Below are 17,521 nucleotides of genomic sequence, written 5' to 3' on the forward strand. Positions count from 1 at the left end.
ACATTCTGAGAGCTTTGGAAGAAGGTAAGTGATGTTCTGGAAAATAAACATGGAAAATCATTTGCTTCTGTTAGTGGCAAAAAAGGCAGGCATACATGCCTTAGTCAAAGTATTATATGGGCATCCTCAGAAGCTTTGCAGAATCAGATTTAAACCAATTGGTTAAGTATATAAGGTGCTCCACAAAGTTTGGGAGCTATGACTTGCCACTTGAACTAAGAAAACTAAGGACTATGTTGTCCTTTAATGGTCATAGCAGATAATGAAAGTTTACAGGTCTCACCATTTAGGGTGTACGATTTTCATGGGCCCCACTTTGGCCGTTTCTCTTTTTTTGAGGTTAACAGTTTCATGTTGGGTGAAGTGAAGAACTGGCTTCCATTACAGTATGAGTGAAGAGAACAATCTTAGGAGTAATATTTAAAGATGCACTTTTTTTAAAAATGGAAGCTGTGAATAACCTATAAGCAACCTTGGTTAAATATTTTCCATTCTCAAGTCCTTTTAGGTATCTTGCTGTTCTAGAAATGAGATTGCTATACAGATTTTGCATCTTTACGGTAGTTGGTTTAGAAATGCTTAATTTGGGGGGAGATGGTTGGATTGGTAATAGTTCCACTTTACCATCCATCTTTTTCTTACAAGGTTCCCTTTTTTAGAAAGAACTGACTTACCAGTTGTTGGGCCCATAATGAGGTACAATACTGTTCAAAGCAGTCCTAAGAGCCTGAGAAGGAAAGTATCTGAGACCAAAGTTGGGCAATCATTGGAGTGATACATGAAATGTATTGAGCAGGGAGAAAGTGACATGAGGGTGGGATAGATCGCACATAGGTACATGCAGGTGTTAGCTTTCAATATTCCCCACAGCCTCCCTGCAGGCCTGAGGGGCAAATGGCTTCTACTTCTCACTACCATCTTTATTTTTATGAAATCTAGTCTGGCAAAACTGCCTGCAAATGTCAGAAGTTTGATTCCTAATCTATTAGTTTCCTCCCTTGACTGCCTTCCCCTGCCCTTCCCTCACATCCTTCTAAACTTTTACCAAATCTCCCAAATACTCTCTGGGCACTGGGAGAATATAAAAGAAGAGTAAGATCTAGCACCTTACTCTCAACTTGCTTGTAAATCAACTTTTTTCCTGGAATAGCAAAGATAGGACAGCCACAAAAAGCTATTAATCCCCAGCAGTCGGTGGTGATTGTAAAAAAGGACAGATAGAGTACTATGGGATCACAGAGTGGGGAGCAATCACAGCTGTTGGTGGAATCAGGGAACTCCTGCCTGAGGAGTAATGTTTGAACTAGCTCATGAAAGGCAGGCAGGCTCCAGAGAGGGAGAAGGAGGGATTCCCCAGAAATGCATGCCACAGAGACTAAGGCCCAGAGGAGGAGGTGGAGGGGATTTGGGGGATGTTTTGCACTGTAAAGAAAAAGGAAATAAAGAATATATTTATTTATTTGTTTGTTTGTTTATTTATTTATTGCAGGGGGAAGCAGAAAAAGAGAGTAACTATTCCCTTCAATGGCTCAGCTCCAGCCATGTCATGAGAACCACAGCGTTCTCAAACTTTAAGCTCACATTAACCTGAAAGGCTTGTTAAAGCCTATATTGCTAGGTTCCTTATGTGGAGGGGGTTGTGGGGAGGAGCATGTGTAGCCTGAGAGTCTGCATTTCTGTGACGTTCCCAGGTGATGCTGGTGCTTCTGGTCTGAGAACCCTGTCCAGAGATATGGCCAACAAGCTCCCATCCCACTTGCTATTTCTTCTGCCTAGAAATTTCTACCCCCAGATAGTCACATGGCTCCTGGCCTCAGTTTATTCTTCTCATTTTTTCTTCTGACACTCTTTATTCTAGATAGGTCTCCTAAGGCAAGGGAAATAAAAGCAAAATAAACTATCAGGACTACACCAAAATAAAGAGCTTAGCACAGCAAAGGAAACACAAAATGAAAAGGCAACCTACTGAATGGGAGGAGAAACTTGGACAGGATAACACCAGTTACATAGTTTAAATAGTAAGCCACTAAGAATACGACTTATCAAAACAAACAAACAAAACCCCCCAAAATCCAATGATCTGATTAGAAATAGGCAGAGGACCTGAATATACATTTTCCAAAGATGACAGCAGATGGCCAATAGACAGATGAAAAGATGTTCAACATCACTAATCAGGGAAATGCAAATCAAAACCACAGTGAGATACCTCCTAACATGTGTCACATTGTCTAAAATCAAAAGGTAAAACAAGTGTCGGTGAGAATGTGGAGAAAAGGGAACCCTCTTGCACTGTTGGTGGGAATGTAGACTGGTGCAGTCACAATTGAGGTTTCTCAAAAAGTTAATAAAAATTAACTTAATTAATTAACCATAAGATCCAGTAATTCTACTAGAGATCTACTCAAAGAAAACAAACACTAATTTGAAAATCTATAGGCATCCCTATGTTATTACAGCATTATTTACAATAGGCAAAATATGGAAATAGTCCAAGTGTCTACCAATAGATGAATAAAGTTGTACACACGTACATATGGATATTATTCAATTGTAAAAAAGGGAGGAGATCCTGCCATTTACAACAACTTGGATAGACTAAAGGCTATTATGCTAAGTGAATTAGAGAAAGACAGTATGATTTTATTTATATATGGAATCTAAAAAATAAAACCAACAGAAACAGACTCAAATACAGACAACACACAGATGGTTGCCAGAGCAGAGATGGGTAGGGGAAGGGGCATAAGGAGTGAAAGGGAGTGGGAGATATGGACTTCCGGTTAGGGAATGAGTAAGTCATGGGGATGACAGGAACAGCCTAGGGTAATAGTCAATGATACTGTAATAGATTCTGTGATGAAAGATGGCAGCTACACTTGTGGTGAACTTAGCGTAAGGTATAAACTTGTCAAATCTCTATGTTGCACACCTGAAACTAATGGAACCATCAGCTATATTTTGGGGAAAAAATTAGTGTTGACTTGATAAAGAAGATAATGTCTTGGAAAGAGAGGTGAGCTTGGGACTCGTATAGATTGAGTCAGAGGATGGGAGACAAGATAACTCAGACCATACACCACAATGACTCCATCTTAAACACATCTTTGGTTTTATTAGTGAAAAGTTTCAGGTCAGGGGTAGTAGGGAGGGAGAGTGAGGTACAGTAAGAGCTTTAAGTAACTGCAGAGTTTCAGAACAGCTGCTGTGAAGGCCAACTATATTCTAAGGGAATAAACACCCTCATTTAGGGCAGAGGAAAAACCAGTCAGACTATAATTCTCTCTGAAATGCATAAGTAGTCTTTCCATCTGGTATTATATTAACAGGATTTCCTACTTGTCATTTTCAGTCATTCCCTTTTCCTGACACAGAGGCCTGAAAACTCCTATGGGGAAGCCCAGTTCTTCCTGTGTCCCCCTTTTCTTCCCTGTAAGCCAAGAGCATAGAATACAGTTTCCAGTAGCATTTTACTCCAAACAGCCTGTTATACAGGGTTGTCCCAAATCTCTCTAACCTTCCATATGTTTAGCAATTTTGATGCCAAATGTATTGCTACTACATCATACGTACATGATATGCCTTCCATGGAAACATGATTGATATGGTCAGTCCTATTAGAGTCTCTTACTATAAACATTGTGTCTTCATTATATTCACAAAAATCACAAATAGGAACTTAGACATTTAGAGGATTCATAAATTAGTCCCATTAAGAGGGAAATTTAAAAGATAGAGGAGGGACGTGAAAATATGGTAAATGAGGTCACCTGCATAGGTGGTCACAGATTCTCTAAGTGCAAAAATAAGCTCATGTGCTTTTGGGTAAATTGGAAGGGGAGGTGAACCATGAGAGACTATGGACTCTGAAAAACAATCTGAGGGGTTTGAAGTGGCGGGGGGGGGAGGTTGGGGTACCAGGTGGTGGGTATTATAGAGGGCATAGCTTCCATGGAGCACTGGGTGTGGTGAAAAAATAATGAATACTGTTTTTCTGAAAATAAATAAATTGGGAAAAAAAAAGCTCATCTGGTGATATAATGTGATACCCTAGTTGTAACATTTAGCAATGCTCAATCTAAGACTGAAATGCTATACAAATACACACTGTGTGTGTTAAAAGTCAAGAGTAGGAAAAGGGTTGCTGATCTAATGTAGTTGCATTTTCATCCCCTCCCTTCTCCCCTGCCCCAGTTTAGATCACTGGATTAAGATCAAAACCCTCAAGGTTGCTGGAGGGAAAGGATAATTGAATGATGGGTATTAAACAAAGCCATTGACATAAAGGGCACTGGGTGTTAAATGCAATTGATGAATCACAAGATTCTATCCCTGAAACTAATATCGTATGTTAACTAAATTGAATTTTAAAGATTAAAAAAAAAATTAAGCCCTCAAGAGGCAGAGACTCTTCTGCTCTCTGCTTTGGAGATTCCTAACCCTGCCTGGAACATAGGATTGGTGGTAAGGCATACAGTGGTACTGCTGGTACTTGGTAAGTGTGGTATGATGAGGGAAGATGGTACTGGAAAGATGGAGAGGGAATTGAGGGAATTGAAAGGAGGAGGGAAACGGGAAGCCCATTCACTTGGCTAAGACAACATGAAGACATTCTAACAGAACTTTTAATTCCCCAGGAAGATGAAAGGTAATCAGTTTTGTAATAGGTTATCTACACGAGAGACTTTCCAACTAAGATTAGACATAATAATATACTTAACACCTATATTATATTCCAATTTATAAATTTTGTAGGAAATTTGTTAACATTAGAGGAAGCAAGGTATAGGAATCCTCTGTAGAGTAAATCTAAAATTTAAGAAAACAAAACTGAGGGGCACCTGGGTGGCTCTGCCTTCTGCTCAGGTCATGATCCCCGGGTTCTGGGATGGAGCCCTGCATCGGGCTCTCTGCTCAGCAGGGAGCCTGCTTCCCTTCCTCTCTGCCTACTTGTGATCGCTGTCTGTCAAATAAATGAAATCTTAAAAAAAAAAAAACTGAAAAATATCTTTTATCAGGTCCTCTATCTACTATGTCTTCATAGGGCTAGGTTTTGTTTGTTTGTTTTGGTTTGTTTTTTAGGAAAGAGGCCAGCTAGCTTCCTATCTCTTCAGACACCTAACTCCATTTCTTACCTATAGTCTTATTGCTACCACCTGGCATAAAACATGGCCATACTCCCCTATCTTAAGTAGTAAAAACAAGAACAAAACCCTTTCAACTATTTATCAACTCTCCACTCTGACTTCATGGATAAGCTTCTTTAAATTATGGTCTACACCCACTGCTAATGTCCTCACATCCCATTTGTTCTTCAACCAACCGTGCCCTGGATTTCCCTCACCATTTCACTAAAAGCACCTCTAATGATAATACAACTGAGATCCTGAATGGCCAAGCCAATGGATATCACTTTGTCATACTTAATGTGACTGGCCTCACCTTTCTTGGATCTTACTCTCCTGGGTTTTTTTTCTAGTACTTTCTACTAGTTTCTCTAGCTCTCCCTTCCCCCCCATTATTCTATCTTGGTTTGAGTTATTTTAATGTAATAAGTGCTTCCTAGATGCCCCATCCTACACTCGATGGTTTTAAGAAGGCATGCATCAGTTCCTGGAATCTATTCCACAGTCTAGATATCTTGAGCTTCACAGCCATCTATCCAGTTGGGGACTTTATAAATCCCTCAAACTACACAGAGCTGAAAGAATACTTACCCTCTCTGCAAAGAGCTCAGTTCTATTAATCCTAAGAATCATTTTACACTATTTCCTCCTTTGTCTCCTCTTCAGTTACCCAATTGTGAAAATTCTACCTGTTAAGTATTTCTTTAATTGTTTCCATCCTTTCCCTTTGATTGTTACTGCCAGAAACCAGGCTCTACCATGTTATTACCGTGATCACTATAATATCCCAGTCTTTTGTCCCCAATTATTAGCCTTCAAGTCTTCCCTTCTCAATGACAGGAAAGGGAATTTTCCTTGGGGGACAGGGAAAGAAAGTAATCTAGATTTTTTTTTTTTTTGTAAACTTCTTGACTAGCATCTAATCACCCTTGGGAGAAACCGGAACTTCATGTTATGGGACATAAAGTAGTTCATGACCTTGAAGGCTTACCTCACCTCTCCTACCAAGAGAAACACCCTTTATTTTGTTCATTCTTAATTGCTCTCATTTTCTAGATTTGACCAAGTTCTCACCTTAGTTCTTTGCACAGGCAATATATTCCCTGTGTCTGGAAAGCCTTCACTTAATTTCTGTTTGTTCTTTATGCCCGAGATGAGGACCATGTTCTTGGGGTCCCAAACATTCGGAAGAAGAATGTAAAATACTTTGCATATTTAATAATTCACTCAGATTTCTGTCTTTTAAAGACTCTTCTCACAACAAAAAAGCCTTTTTTGACCTTCAGAGGTCTAGATTAAGTGATCCATTCTCTTGCACTGACTCGGCTCCAAGAGTTTTTTGTCTGTGGGCACAGCGATCCCAGAGTTGAAATTGTTTACTTACCCAAGTTACTCATTACACTATGCGCATGGACTGCTCTTTTATCTGTAGCCCCAGACTAGCAGGGGGCCAGATATGCTACAAATATTTATAGAAATGGAATTAAATCCTCCCTCATTAAACACTTCTCAGCCTTGCCAAGGCTGAGAAGTCATTTTACTTCATCCCCAATAACCCTAGGGAATAAGAAAGAGTAAGATTTCTGGATTCATCAAACAGTGTTGTTAACTATAAGGACTACTTCAAACGCAGCTGACCTGAGTTTTAGTCCCACTCCACCAGCTCCGCAAACCATTTTTTTTTTTGAGTTCTGCTTCCTCATGTATTAAAGAAAGGGACTGAGCTCTAATTTTGTGGTCTTTCTTTTCTGATTCTATGACTTAAATACCATTTGCAGAATAAAAATGCACATTTTGAATCTGTGAAGTACACAATTCTAAAAGCCCGTTTGGATGGATTGCTTCTATAGGAGAATGAAATAGAAGGGAAAGTAGATTGGTAATCATTAAATATCACAGTGACCACTGAGAAAAGATGCTAGTTATTTCCTAGTATGTTTCCCCCAAGCAGTACTCACCATTCCCAGCCATTATTTTATAGCCTCCCATGCAGCTAAATCTATCTAACTAACTCTGGCCAGTAGGGAATGGTGGTGAAGGATTGTTCTCTTAAAGGAGAGTGACCAACACTTTCCATGGTCCTGCTGGCTGGACCTCAAGAGCTAGAATCACTGAACCACATTTGGGAGTTGATTGTTGAGCAGGGCAGAGACACAGGACAGAGTCCATTTCTCTGGCACTACCAACTATACCTGCTTGTATTTCTACATGAGAAAGAAATTTCTTGTTCAAACCATTGAGATTTGGTGTTGTTATAGAAAAAGAACAAACAAAAACACACCAACAAACCCACAACCCAACAGTATTTTTAGTAAAAAATACTAATATTTTATTTTTTTCAAAGTACACTGGGAAGATGGTAATTTTGCTGAAGCCATTTTAAAGTTTGCTTGAACCTTTAATAAAATAATTTATGAAATTTACTATACTACCCAGAACAAGATACTTGAAAACTTCATATTCTACATTCCACTTTATTATGAAGAAACTAACGCCCAGAGGCATTCTGGAAAAGGTATTTGTTTGGCAAAGCAAATTCTAATCCTATGAACCACTTATCTACTGAGGGAACGTAGTGAAGACTAGAACAGTTCACAAGACAACTTCATTTTCTGATCAGCAGTTCCATTTACACAGACTAAAAGACTTATGCTTTTGTAGCTTTCACAATATAAAATTATGGAATAGTAACATCCTTCACTACTTTTCAGGAAATGGAAGGGATCATGCTTCACGGTATTACCCAGAATGTATCCTGGTGCCATAAAATAAAGTCTTCATTCTCAGATTGGGCTCCAAGAAGTGGCCCAGAAGCACATAAAACACTCCTCTTTCTACTAGCTCAGTGGCAGAGGGAATGCTGATCCCTATGCCTGCCTGGGAGTTCAGGTCAGAGGAAATAGAGACCTACAGCATTGCATGCTTTTACCAAGCAAAGCAGGAGGCCTCAACACACAGAACAGACTGTGGGGAATAAAGCTTTTGGAATAAACACCTGATAATCAGCACTTAGGAGTTGCCCTTTGAGCTAGTGCATAAGGAAAACTTAAGTTATTCTCCCATTAATAAGGGCCAAGAGCTCAAAGGAACTTTCCAGAGAACACTGAAGAACTATTCTATAAACCACACTGACTTGTGAAGAATAGGTTCAAAAACCAAACTTAAAACCTACTGTACATCTTTCATAATTCCCTAATGCCCCTAGAGCTCACACATTCCAATCTACCATTCATGATCTGAGATGGCTCATTCTTGCTTTAGGCCCTTATGATGAATGGGACCTGCGTTCTTTTGTTAAAGATGGATCAAGGCTGAAGCGCTCCCTTTCTTTGGACTACCGAAGAGTCTCAAGGCTGAAGAAGAGTGAAATAGAGACAGGAGAACCAGAGAGTCTGATTATAGAGGCCTTGAAAGCCAGGCAAAGGATTCTGGATTTGATGTAGTCAGCAATAGGAAGCCAAAGTAGATTTTTGAGCAAGGGAGTTACACATGCAAAGGCTTATTTTAGTAAGATCATTAGAATGAGAATGGAGTAGAGAGGTAGAGCAGTTAGGAAAAAGCCACCTTAATTTGGGCTAGGATAAGGAAATACTGAATATGACTGGTGGCTATGGCAAGGGAGAAGAGAGAGAGGACAAGGAGGAGACTTTCTATAGGAAGATGGTAAGGAACTAAATTTGCAGTCTTGAAATAAGAAGGTAGCTGAAAACTTGAAACAATGCTTATTAAAGAAGGAAACACAGTGAATAAGGCTGAATCCATGATTTACCATCTAAATCAGGACTCTTCTCAGACTGAAATGGGGTATTGCCAATTACTAGGCTGGAAGAGCAGGTGAGAACAGGGCCAGTCTCAGGCAAACAGGGATTTCAAGCCACCTTACCTGAAAGGAGTTTTAACTACCACGACAGAAGACAACTCAGATTCCAATGACCACCTTGTGCTCTTGAACTCTAGCTCTGGGTTTCTAAAAGTAAGACATTAAAAGGAAGCCACCATTGGAGGATGAAAATAAAAAGCTGCTGTTGAGAGACAGAGGAAGAGCCAGAGTGGTAAGCTGGAAAACAAATAAGACATCCCTGAAGTTCAAGCTGTTCTGAGTCACTGTATTTCTCATAGTTGTCTGCTTTTCAATAGGTCACATCCTGATTTGGGGTCTCTTTGCTTAAAGGTTTCAAGGACCAAACTGCCTTCTTAAAAATCAAACCCTGTTTCCTTCCATTCCTAATTCTCCATATCCCTTTTCCATGAAGGACTAGTAAACCAAGGTGGGGGTATGTGTTGGGGGCAAGAGGGTGAAGGATGGGGGTGTGGATACTGCATGGACACTGACTATTCAGCATGCACCAGCTGTCTAGTGGGCCATAACCAGCCTTGCACATACATACCTATGGTCATGGGACAAAGGCAGTCCTTAGAGTTGCTCCCCTAAAAGGAGAAATGACCACACAGTGACAGGAAAGGAGTCTTCAGCATGTACAGGGCTGAGTGAGGAAGGAGTGTTCCAGTCCTTAGCGGGCACATCCAATACCACGGGGCTCAAGTCCAATAAGGAACCCTAGTGTCAGGAAGTATGTTCACGCTCCTCCCCAGCTGAGCTATGGCAGGGCTGAGTGATCAGAACAGGCGAGGCCTGGAATAGATTTCCACTCCTCCCTTCTTGGTTCAGAGCTCACTAATCAATCCTCATGGTCTCTTCATTCCACCCAACATTTACACATTGTCTACTAATGTTATGTGTGGAGTTATTTACTAAACCAAACTGCCAGAGGGCATGGACTCTGTTGGTTAATGTTCTTGGCACAGAGTAATATTACTTGAATGAATGAAGGCACACACCCATGGCCAGTTTCTGTGCTCCTTTGTTTTTACCCATCTTCAACTTTCCATCCCCTGTGTTGTCTGCCTGCTTTTCTAATGAGGATTCACCATCAGTGACTCATCACCTAGAGAGGAGAACCACAATTAGATTTCCAGTTTTAGCTACATAATCCACTTCTTTGTTACCCTGAAACTATCAGTTCCCCAAACAGGATTAAACCTTCAGTTTTCCTTAAGACCAATTATCTTCTGTATCTTAAACGAGTGACAGAATAGGAAGTAGTTTGTCCATTCAAGCAGAGCCAGGTTAGAATCCAACTGTGCCCTTACAATGACCTTGGGTTAGTTAGCTCTGGGGCTGGATTACCCAGTTGTACTTCATTTAGCTTAACTGTAAAATGGGGATATCCAAAACTGCATTATATTGTTGATAAAGACCTACAAAATTGTTTTTACCAAAATGCAAGAAATGGGGCTGCTCCATAATTAACAAAGCCTAAACCTATTAAAGGAGAAAAAGTGATGTGGTTTAGAATTTTAACGTTGAATTGGCAACAAAGATCACACGAAGTAACTATGCCACCATGTCATGGCATCAGGTTCTCATTCACTCAAGAACAAGACATGCAGAAAGTAGTTCCTGAGGGAAGCCAGCACAGGAATCCCAAACATAAGCAGCATTTCTGTCTTTTGTGATGAGAGAATGGCCTACTTAGTAAGATGAAGTTAAAATCCCCCATTTCTGGTGGGAATGTGCTCAGACACTTCCAGTTTTAAAGAAGCTCTAGGCTTTTACAGTGATGGACGGGTAAGGCGATCTTCAGTTTCTCAAATGTTTCAGCTTTTTTCTCCAACTTTCAGACATTTGGTAATTTATACATTTGGGACTGACTTATTATGTCTCAGCCAAAGGAAAAACAGCAATTAATGCTTTCATAGCAGAACAGAAAAATAGTGCAGCTTCCTCCAGAAAATTTTCAGTTGCAGCAAATTCTAGAAGGAAAAATTTACTGCCATTGGCTGTGTTTCCTCTATGTTGTGCTTAGCTAAGTGCCTGCACCTGCTCCGCTGAAGCAGGTCTGCTAACTTGGTCATCATCAAGCACCACACACTGAAATAATTAAGAACAAGGCCCAGCTGAGTGGAGCAGTGTGGTCCTAGGTCACACGGGTGTGTCTAAACCTGTGATCTGTGATTATCACATCCTGACACCAGACAGGAGAGTCTGTAAAGTCCACAGTGGGGCCAATTCTAGTCATGAAACATGGCTCCCCTGTCCAGATCTCCAAAGGCATGATGAACGACAAGATGTGAAGCCTGAACCCTGTGTGTTTAGGAGACTGAAAAGTAACCCTTCTGATGTTAGCCCCTTTCTCTTTCTCCCTGGAGCACAGGGGTGGAAAAAATCAAGATTGTATTACCATCTATAGCCCTCATCTCCACCAATGCCTCCTTCCCCATCTTATTGTCCCCAAAGCTGAGGACAGGTTTTTTGCATTGTTTTGTTTAAGTTTTTTTCTGTAAGCACCATATTCAGGAGAAACTGTAAAGGCAGGGCCTAGATACTTTATTATTTTTTAAATTTTATTTATTGAACAGAGAGCGATCACAAGTAGGCAGAGAGGCAGGCAAAGGGGGTAGGGGAAGCATGACCCTGAGATCATGACCTGAGCTGAAGGCAGAGGCCCAACCCACTGAGCCACCCAGGCACCCCAGCACTAGATTCCTTCAGAGACAAAAGGGAATTATTTCTCTTTCCAGGGTCATACATATAAGTTCTTCTTTACATTATTTCTAGTAAGAACAACTGTGCCATAACAAACTGGACACACCTAGGAGAAAGTTTTCCTCAGTTGATTGTTACAGAAAGATAAAGATTTAAGACCCTGTTTTTCCTCCTCTAATAAAAAGTAATTGAATTAGATGAGCTATTTAAGGTTCTTCCTGATTTAAAATGCAGTAATGCCATAATTTCCAGATTCAAAGAATGACCCCCTGCAAATCTGAGTAAAACAAATGCTGTAGAGTCCACAGCAAGCCTTTGGGAGAAGAGGTGCAGAGTCGCACACTGCTTCATACACAGTCCTGTGCCTCCTTAAGAAAGGCAAACACAAGGTACCCTAAGCTACAGACACGGGTCAAGGGGGAGCTAATTGTTTTTTCCCCTTCTACATTCTTTCCTTCCGAAAAAAACACCCAATTTTACTGTTGGCTCCTTTTATTCGGCTTATTTTAAGCAGGCTCATTTGCATGGCTCAGATTTAAAAATCTTTCTAATAACCACTATGCAGGCTAACACACACACACACACACACACACACACACACACACACACACACTGGTCTTAATCACTGATGAATTTCAATCATTTCTGTCTACAATCCTGAAGGAGAAGCTCTAGTTTTCAGGTCATAATTCACATGGTACAACAGCATCCAGCATCCTTCTTATGTGGAGACTGTAAATACTGGCTACACCAAGGACAGAATACCATTCAACACTGGCCCACAGTGGAGGGTGGCACACTATAAAAAGTGTGAAAAGCTAGATTTGTGACCGCTGCCTTCTCTCAGCGAGCTCGACCCAAGAGCTGGGAACCGCACACATGCTTTACTTTAGGTGAGGGCGAAGTGTACAGATTCACACAAAAATCACAGATGAGAAAAAAAAAATCCGAGGCAGACTCAGGAGCAAACCAGCGCCCTTATCCAACTAAAAGTCACACAGGAAACGAAAGTCGCTCTACTCACCCAGCATAGCTGTTGTTATAAAGGTGGCCATGCCCTGCTTGCAGAATCTCCCAAAAAAGCAGGCAAAGAGGCAGAAAAGCAGCTGTCCGAGTCCTGGGCTGCCCGAGGCACTTCATAGTGTTGCAGGGAGAGGAGCTGAAAGTTCCCTTACAGCAGTCACTGGAGGCTGGAGGTGGCTCACAGGGCCCCCTCCACATGCGCAAACCTTCTCTGGGAGGGGGTGGGGACAAAGGCTGGGCAGCGAGTAAAATGTGACACTTCTTTCCAGCCACAGGGGGAAAAAAAGTTTAAGCAGCCTAAGAAGGGAAGTTGCTATTAAAACTTGGTGTTGGGACAAGAAGCAGCAGCACACCCAGCCCAGCCCAGCAGCTGAGCCTGATCCTTAACCAGGCTCCCCTAGAAGGGGCTGGGCCTCCCCTGTGCTGACTCATGGCTGGGGTTCACTGGGTGCAGCTTCCTTTGGATAACGTCTTTTGGGTTTTTTTGTTTGTTTCTTGCTTTACGACTTTAGGCCCCTAACTTTCTTGGACAACCTTTCTCCTTTTATTACATTCTATGGCACAGGACCCTATCCTGAACACAAATGATTTGCTTGAGGATGAGCAAAACACTTAGGCATACATAGAACATTCTGGGCTTAAGGTTCTGAGCTCCCATAATGAATTTCTACCTGGATACCACATACTAAGATGTTTGGTGAGTAGCCTTCATGAGTATAGGAGCAAGGATAAGGTCAGGCGCCTGAATCTGAAGAGCCAGGCTTGGTCCCAGCTCCTACCTGTATGGAGAAGGGGCAGCAGGTTCGCTAGATTTCTGGGAGCTCTCCATATCCATTCCATGTCAGCAACACCCAGACCCGCTTCGATTTCAGAGGTTCTTATAGGGAACAAGAGGCTCCCGTGTGCTTTACTACCTTCACTCACATTTGGAATCACTTAGGAAACCAGACCATTTAAATCAGAATTCCTGGGGGTGGGATCAGTGCTTTTAAAGGATATTCAGGTGATTCCAATGTTCAGCCACCATGCTGGTCTAGAGTGGGGCTTCTCAAACTTTAACATGCGTACAAATCTAATCACCTGTGCATCCTGTTAAGCTGCCCCTTCTGATGAAGTCATTTGGGGCTGGGGCCCAAGATTCTGCATTTCTTTTTCTTTCTTTTCTTTTTCTCCCTCCCTCCCTTCCTTCCTTTTTTAGAGGTTTTATTTATTTGACAGAGAGAGAGACACTACAAGAGAGGGAACACAAGCAGGGGCAGAGGGAAGAAGCAGGCTTCCTGCCTAGCAGGGAGCCCGATGTGGTGCTGGATCCCAGGACCCTGGGATCATGACCCAAGATGAAGGCAGACGTTTAACAACTGAGCCACCCAGATGTCCCAAGATTCTGCATTTCTAACGAGCTTCCAGGTAATGCTTATGCTGCTGGTGCATCAATCACAGTTTGCAGAGCGAGGCTTTACTTTAGAATGAGGTCTGCTTTTTCTCCTTTCTCTCCAAGGTTTTTTGGTTTTTTTACCCAAAAAACCTTGGAGCAAACCATTTCATCATTTTCTGCATGTTGGTGATGAAGAAGGTGTTTTTTTCATCTACGTGCTCCTATCCAGATATACCAGAAAACCCATCTGGAAGGACATACTTTGCTCTAATAAGAATGGTGTTATCTAGGGTGACTCCCATTTTGCCCCATGCCAAGGCCTGGTCTTATTTTAGAAGAGTGTGGGAGCCAGCATCTCTCTATACGCTCACACACTTTTCAAATTTCCCAAAGATTCATAGCCAAGGATTCTGTGTCCTCCAATATTATGTTCAGAACACTGGTTAGAAGAGAAAGTACCGTATCTTTCCTTATCTTCTCTACTGAAGTCCTAAGTTTGGTGTAAGAGAACCATAATGATTTTCAGTTAGAATGATTCTCTATAGCTTTTTTGCCTACCCCAAGGTTAGTTTAATCTCTTCTCTGCGTCCCCCTCTCTAATAACCAGTGTGTTGTCTATGAAGGGCATAGCACATCGAATTTAAGTATTTGTGTGTTTCCTCCCAAGGCTGCCTTCTCCTTGAGTGTAGTACAGCACCCCCTTTCACCTTTATGTCACTTCCTTATATCTCCTAGAGGGAACACAATGTTTGCTGAAGCAATGATCAGCCATGTTTGTTGAATGAATGACAAACCTGAAAAGGGGTTCATTCAACATTTATTCTGTGACTTCTGTATCCAAACAGAGGAAGATGGAGGCCCTAGAGCAGTGGATGGTCCCAGGTCTCCTGGTTTTGTTTCTTGTTTGTTTGTATTGTCATTTTTTTCCTTCATGACTTTATGGCCTGGATCTCCTGTCTTTGAAGGGATGAGGCTGCTCTGCAAGGCATGGCCATGCATCCTGAGGCCATTTCTGACAAGGCCAAGAGAGCCTATGTAACCATGACTGAACTGTTGAAATAAGAGGTTACTGTGTAAATAAAACACTTCATCTCTTTGCATTTTATTATGTCAGAATAATGTATAAATCTGTCATATTCTATCACAACATTAAACTAGGAATGTTCAGTTTCTGGCTGGGGATTAAGCTCATCCTCAAATCATTCTGAAGAATGGGATCAAGTGAGCATGTTCAGCAAAGGCTCTCCAGACTCTGAGACAAGGGTAATCATTTCCTGAACTATCAAAAACACAAGAGACCCAGGGGGACATCCTATAGCCTCCCTCAATATTTCAGATCAAAGAGAAGTTCTCAAACAATAGAAGTCATTCCTAACAATCTTCCTCTGGTTTTCTAAGGACCGGGTTATCTGATCAAACTTCTCCTGGAGTAGATAAGCTCCCATAAAATGAGTGATAAATGGAGTCCATTTAGTAAGTGGGAGGAGAAGAGAATGGCTTTACAGATGGATTCGAAGATAAATTCGAATGCCCATTTTTAAGGCACTGAGGAGTGAATTATTAAACCCATGGAAGATTTAGAGATGGAAAGATGAGAATTTCTATTTATCGACTATGTCTTTGTCATATTTTAGTTGAAGAATGAACTTTTTAAAAAGAAATTATTATTACCCTGCAGAGAAACAAAAGGAAACTACAATTGGGAAAGGAAAATGTCATCTTGATTTGGGTCCATTGTTGTCCATGAATAGATAAATTTTTATTAAAGTATAGTTGACATACAATATTGTATTAGTTTCCTATGTATAATCTAGTGATTCAACATTCATATATGTTATGAAATGATTACCACAATTAGTCTAGTTACCATCTGTCACCATACAAAGCTAATATAGTATTATTGACTATAGTCCTTCTGGACTATAAGGACTATAAGGTTATAGTCTTTATGTCCCCATGGCTTATTTATTTTATAACTACAAGATGGTACCCCTTGATCCCCTTCACCTATTTCACTCCCCCTCCCTCCACCACCAAATCCTCCTCTCCTCTGGAAACCATCAGTCTGCTCTGTTTATCCGAGTCTGGTTTTGTTTGTTTGTTTTGTTTTGTTTTTTAGAATCGACATAGAAATGAAGTCATACAGCATTTGTCTTTCTCTGTCTGACTTATTTCACTGAGCATAATATCTTCTAGGTCCATTAATGTCACAAATGGCAAGATTTTATCTTTTAAAAAGATTGTATTTATCCATTTGAGAGAGAGAGTGAGAGAAAGCATGAGAAGGGAGAAGGTCAGAGGGAGAAGCAGACTCCCCAGGGAGCTGGGAGCCCAGTGTGAAACTGGATCCTGGGATTCCGGGATCATGACCTGAGCCAAAGGTAGTTGTTTAACCAACTGAGCCACCCAGGTGCCCAGATTTCATTATTTTTTTATGCTCAAGTTATTACTGTTGGATATATATCCACATATTCTTTATTCATTTATCTATCAATGGACACCTTGGTTGCTTCCATATTATGGCTATTGTAAATAATGCTACAATGAACATAGGGGTATACATACCTTTTCGACTTAGTGTTTTCATTTTCTTTTCTTATATTGTGTTTTTTATTTTAATTCCAGTATAGCTAACATACAGTGTTATGTTAGTTTCAGGTGTACAATATAGTGATTCAGTAATTCTATACAAATTATTCAGTGCTCATCAAAGTACACGCTTTTAACCCCATCCCCTACTTCCCCAGTCCACCTCCACTCTGTTTCTTGGTCTGTCTCTCTTTTTCCTTTGCTTGTTTGTTTTGTTTCTTAGATTCCATATATGAATGAGATCATACGGTATACGTCTTTCTCTGACTGACTTATTTCACTTAGCATAATGCTCTCTAGCTCCATCCATGTTGTTGCAAATGGAAAGATTTTATTCCTTTTATGGCTCACATCTTTTTTATCCATTCATCTATTGACGGGCCCTTGGACAGCTTCCATGGTTTGGCTGTTTTAAATAATGCTGCAATAAACATTAGTGGTGCATGTATCCTTCTGAATTTATGTTTTTGTATTTGGGGGGTATATACCTACCAGTACAATACTGGGTGGTAGAGTAATTCTATTTTTAATTTTTTGAAGAACCTCCATACTCTTTTCCATAGTGGCTGTATCAATTTACATTCCCACCAACACTATGAGCGTTCCCTTCTTGCCACATGCTTGCCAACACTTGTTATTTCTTGTGTTTTTGATAATAGCCATTCTGACCGGTGTAAGGTGACATCTCATTGTGGTTTGGATGTGCATTTTCCTCGTGGTTAATGATGGTGAGCATCTTTTCATGTGTCTCCTGGTCATCTATATGTCTTCTTTGAAGAAATGTCTATTCAGATCTTCTGCCCATTTTTAAATTGGATTCTTTAGGGTTATTCTTATTGAATTGTTGATTAGCTATTTTTA

This window comes from Neovison vison, chromosome 4 (assembly GCF_020171115.1).
Source record: "Neovison vison isolate M4711 chromosome 4, ASM_NN_V1, whole genome shotgun sequence".
Taxonomy (NCBI): Eukaryota; Metazoa; Chordata; class Mammalia; order Carnivora; family Mustelidae; genus Neogale; species Neogale vison.